The following is a 6,000-nucleotide window of genomic DNA, read 5'->3' on the forward strand; positions in this document are numbered from 1 at the left end:
TCAATGTGATTAAAGTTAGGCAAGAATCAACTTAGGGGTTTCCTGGTGGTCCAGCGGTTAGGACTCTACACTACCAATGCAGGGGGCCTGGGTTCAATCCCTGGTTAGGGAACTAGATCTGGCATGCTGCAACTAAGAGCCTGCATGCCCCAACTAAAAAGAATCCGCATGCTGCAACTAAAGATCCTGCCTACTGCAACTAAGACCCGGCACAGCCAAATAAATGAATAAATAGATTTTTAAAAAAGAATCAAAAAAAAAAAAGAATCAATTTAATGTTAGGGCAGTGGGCCATCTCAAGTAACCGTGAAAAGGGCAGGAATGGAGGTCAAGGTGCCTTGACTCACATACCAGTGAAATTCTCACTTGAGGTTTTGTATTTCTGCTTTTCCTGGTATGTTGGTTTTATTCTCTGATCATGCTAATTTCCTCCACAGGACGGGCCACATGGTCACCTGCCACTCCCGAGCCTTATCCTCTGTTACCACCAACACAAGCTACCACCTTTGGATCTAGGTTTAAAATATCCCAGGGGACTTCCCTGGTGGTACAGTTGTTAAGAATCCACCTGCCGGGCCTCCCTGGTGGCGCAGTGGTTGAGAGTCCGCCTGCCGATGCAGGGGATACGGGTTCGTGCCCCGGTCTGGGAGGATCCCATATGCCGCGGAGCGGCTGGGCCCGTGAGCCGTGGCCGCTGGGCCTGCGCGTCCGGAGCCTGTGCTCCGCAACGGGAGAGGCCACAACAGTGAGAGGCCCGCATACCACAAAAAGAAAAAAAAAAAAAAAAAAAAAAAGAATCCACCTGCCAATGCAGGGGACACGGGATCGATCCCTGGTCTGGGAAGATCCCACATGCTGCAGAGCAAATAAGCCTGTGCACCCAAACTGCTGAGCCTGAGCTCTAGAGCCTGCGAGCCACAACTACTGAAGCCTGCGCACCTAGAGCACGTGCTCCGCAGCAAGAGAAGCCACTGCGATAAGCCCACGCACGACAATGAAGAGTAACCCCTGCTTGCTGCAGCTAGAAAAAGCCGGCGCACAACAGCAAAGACCCAGTGCAGCAAATAAATAAATAAATAAATAATAAAAGAATAAAAAATCTCAGGGACTATCAGTTGAGTGAGGTGCCCACCCCTGGATCAGTCAACTGTGGCTAGGCAGTGGGGCCATGTAGCAAAGAAATGCCCACGAAGGGCCCATCCCTGTGTATACCTAGAGGTGGGAAAACAGCCAGGCAGGTAGTCTCCTGACTGACAGTGTCTACTGCAAATGGCTCATCATTCATTTTAGTGTTCATCTTATTTTTAAGTTGGGCTCACACGCACCTTTGAGAATTTGATCAAAGGCACAGACATCCCTAGAAAAATAAACATCCTTGCAAAGTTTTGCATGCAATTTCAAGAGAATCGTAGACCTTCTGAAGCACAATTTATGAGCCTCGAATTAAGAACTTCTGCATCGGAATAAAGCCCTTTGCCTGGTGTCCAAGGCCTGGCGTGATCTAGTCTCACCTCTCCGCTTTGCCTGCTTGCCCCAGAACCTATTGTTAGCCATGCCTGGCTCCTCACATGTACAGGGTACTTCACATTTTAGTTGGTAGCCCCCATCCCCACACCACACTTTCAACTCACCCTGCAAAACCCAGCTCATGGGTCATCTCCTCCAGGAAAACATTCCTGAATCCAGTCTACCCAAGCTGAGTTTCCAGATTGCCTCTAGATAGCCCCAAGCATCATTACAAATAATTTCTAGTAAGGGTTGAAAAAATCTGGAAACTTTCCAGATAGTAACAGAAGCATAAAGCACAGACATTGATAAAAAGCAATTCTTGACCATCTATTAATGGTCTGGGTGCCATGGGGCCAATCCAGCCCACCTCTTGTGTTTGTACAGCCTGGGAACTAAGAATAGTTTTTACATTTGTAAATGGTTTGATCTACATTTGTAAATCAAAAGGGGGTAATATTTTGTGACAGATGAAAATTATATGAAATTCAAAAGCCAGTGTCCATAAATAATGCGTTATTGGACACAACCATCATCATTCATTAACATATTGTCCATAGCACTATGATGGCAGAGTTGAGTAGCTGTGATAGAGACCATATGGCCCACAAAGCCTAAAACCTTTACTCTCTGGACCTTTACAGAAAAAGTTTACCAACCTCCATTCTGGACAGCCCGAACAATTACCATATTTTATTGACAGTAAGAAGTCATCAATCATATGACACCAAGAAAGAGATGCTGTCAATTACACCATTACAATGACTCCCCATATCAGAGATGTGAACATCTGGAGGGAAAATGCCTCTTGGAATTGATTAAATAAATTGTTCTTCAATGCTTATTACGTGCCGGACAATATGCTAGTTATTTTGTATTCATTTTTTTGATTAATAATTCTTAGTTGTTCATTATCCCTAATGAAACTTTTCCCAAGAACAAAGAACTATTATCTCTGTGTTATGGAAGAGAAAAATAGCTCAGAGAGGTGAAGTAACCCACCTAAGACCACACAGAGGATTCAGAGCCGTCTGACTCAGAGCCTGACCTTTTCCACTCCACCAGGTGGCACTCTAAACCAATGCCTGTACAGACCCTCCATCCCTTCCCCCTGAACTCTGTGCTTCAGCCATAATCAGAGGGAACGGAATGCTCTCCTGCCGCTAAGCCTTTGCAAATGCTGTTCCTTCCACTGGCACACCCCTTGCCCTTCTCACTCTTTCCGTTCCAGCCAATGCATCACTTTCCAGAGGAAGCCTTTCCAGATTAGATGAGTGCCCTCTTTGGGGCTCCCAATGAAGTACCAGCTAATCTCTCTATTTTTCCATGACCAGACCACGTTCCTCAGAGACAGGAACTTTCCAACCCTACAACCCATACCTGGCACAGTGCTTCATGCAGAGTTGAGATCTGGTACGTGTGAACTGCATGACTGGAGGAGGAATGGATGGACGCCTACACCAAGCACAAGAGGATAAACATTTTAAATTACACAACGGTCCACTTGGTCCTGGTTCTTAAAGCCAGCCTCACCCCCTATACCTCCCACACTTTGCAGACCCTAAAGGTGAACACTGAGCACAGCTGGTGCTCCAGGCAATTGCTCAGGGCCCTTGTGTCTCCCTGAGCCACCTCAGTTGAATGTCATCTCCCCAACACTGCCCTCTTGGTCCCTAGGACTCACTCTGTTCTCCACTTCTTCTGTCCCTTGTCTGCCGGTCCAGCAGCACCTCACTTCCTGTCGCTCAGACATTGCTGCCAAGATCCCAGGGGCCAATCACAGTGATGTTGTTAAACATTTCCTCCTATTCTCAGTCGTGCACTCAGAGATCCCTATTCTCCAGGATTATCTGCCCTCCGGTGGCCTGGGATCTTCTCCACTGCCCCTTGATTGGGCTCTGAGGATTTGGGGTCACAGGAATCTCCTGCTCACACCACCAGCCTTTCCCCTCAGGCTCCTGGAAATGTCCCCTCCCACCTCCAGCAAAAAGCAGCACCTGAGGGTTTTTTAATATTATATCACAACCAAGTTGGATTTATTTCCAAATTGCAAGGTTTATTTAACGTTCAAAAATTAATCAGTGTAATATCCAAAAAAATATTTGATTTAAAAAAGTGAATAAATAAATGCTGCCATCTCACAAGTTAAAAAAAATATCACCTTGTCTAAAAAAAAATTAATCAGTGTAAATCAGGGTTTCTTAATCCTGGCACTATTGACCTTTTTGGTTGGATAATCCTTTGTTGTAAAGGGCAGTCCTGTGCATTGTAGCTTCTACTCACTACATGCCAGTAACACACACACACACCAGTTGAGTCAATCAAAAATGTCTCTAAACATTGTCAAATGTCCCCTAGGGAGCAAAATTGCCCTCAGTTGAGAACCAATAATAAAATCATCTTATTAATAGAATAAACTAGAAAGTTTATAAAATTATCTTGGTAGGTATAGAAAAACCATTTGATAAAATTCAATGCTAATTCATGTTTTTTAAAAAGTACTTGGCAAACTAGAATGGAAGGAAATAATTTGATAAATGGTATCTACTAAAATAATCTACAGTAAACATTATACTTGCTATGGTTGGAATTGTGTTCCCCAGAAGTTCATATGTTAAAACCCTAACCCTCAATATGACTGCATATGGAGATAGAGCCCTTAGAAGGTAATTAAGGTTAAATGAGATCATAAAGGTGGGACCCTAATCCAATAGAACTGGTGACCTTATATGAAGAGTCCTCTCTCTCTCTGGTCATGTGAAAACAGAGCAAGACAGCAGTGCCTACAAGCCAAGAGAAGAGGTCTCAGAATAAAACCTATTTTGCCAGCACCTTGATCTTGGATTTCCCAGCTTCCAGAACTGTGAGAAATAAATTTCTGTTGTTTAAAACCACCCAGTCTATAGTATTTTGTTATGGCAGCCCAAGCTAATATAATTCTTAATGGTGAAAATTTGAAAGTTTTCCCCATGAGCTCAGGAAAGAGACAAGGCTGCTTGCCATCATTGATTCAGTTCCATTTTATTGGAGATCCTAGCCAGTGCAACAAGGTAAGGAAAAGAAATAAAATGTATAAGGATTATAGAGGAAGAAATAAAACTCATTATATGCACATGATATGATTGTGTTGCAAATCCAAAAGAATCTACAAGTGAATTGAGCAATTTCACTATACACAAGTTCAATAAACAAAATTCAAAAATTTTAAAGTAAACTGGCAATAGACAGTTAGACAATATAAGAAATGGGATCATAATTCCTCCTTCACTGGGCTGCTGTCAGGGTCAGGCTGAGTCATTCTAGGCTAAAATGGCCTGAACATCAGTGCTTCCAAGGACAGAGGGAGGCTCCCTATGTCCTAGAGTCCTGGGGAGGAGGCCTGGGGCTGGTACTTGAAGGATAGGAAACAATGAGGAATAAGAACCTTCAAACTCCAGCCCTGGTTACCTCTCTAGCCCCATCTCCCCTCCCCCCACCTCCTACTCTGTGACCCTGCCAGGTTGGCCCTTTACTTTTCCTATCCATGTGTCTTTGCACATGCTGTTCTACCCTGCCAGAATACTCTTCCCCTCCACCTTATCCAGAGACCTCCTGTTCATCCTTCAACACCCAACTCAGATGTGTCCTTTTTGGTGAACACTTCCCCACCTTTCCTGGGCAGAGTTAGGTGTCATCTAAGCTCCCCCATGATGAGCCCCTCAGTTCAGCAAACATGTATTTCATGTGTCCTGGTTGGGGTGAGATTCAGATGAAGCAGACGTGGTCTCTACCTATAAAGCCCCTTTACACAATCGCTCTTCCTCTGTTGACTGACAAAATGCAGAGGATCCAGGGGGGACTCTGAGCCCCTGGAGGGTGGCAAGGTCACTAAATGAAAGGTCCCTGGGTTCTTGAGTGACTGTATGGAGCAGACCCCCTCACCATACCTGCCCTTCATTGAACTGTGATGTGAATAAAGAAATCTCCAGTGTGGTAAGTGTTGAGATTTGAGGGCTATTTGTTAGGCAGTCAGTGTTATTTACCCTAACGGCCCCCAGTGTCTTTCCTGACTCCTGGGTCAGACAGATTAGAGTGAGGGGGCACTGAGAGGCAGCTGAAGGCTGAGGGGGCTGGGCAAGAACATAAGGACAGAGAAGATGCCCCAGCTTAGGGGATGAAGATGTGGGTACTTCTTGGCAGCACAGGTGACCTAGTATTAGTCACTTCCCCACATGAACCTCTGTTTCCTCCTTGATCAAATGAGGATGAGAGTTCCTACCTCTCATGGCTACTCAGAGCATCACAAATTACATACATAGAGTGCTTCAGCTATAATGCTGCTTTATAAATGTTTGTGTCCCTTACATGGGTGGACCTAGAGACTGTCATAGAGAGTGAAATAAGTCAGAAAGAGAAAAACAAATATTGTATGTGAATGCATATATGTGGAACCTAAAAACATGGTATAGATGATCTAATTTGCAGAGCAGAAATGGAGACACAGACATAGAGAAC

This window comes from Mesoplodon bidens (genome assembly GCF_964165515.1).
Source record: "Mesoplodon bidens genome assembly, chromosome: 2".
NCBI lineage: Eukaryota > Metazoa > Chordata > Mammalia > Artiodactyla > Ziphiidae > Mesoplodon > Mesoplodon bidens.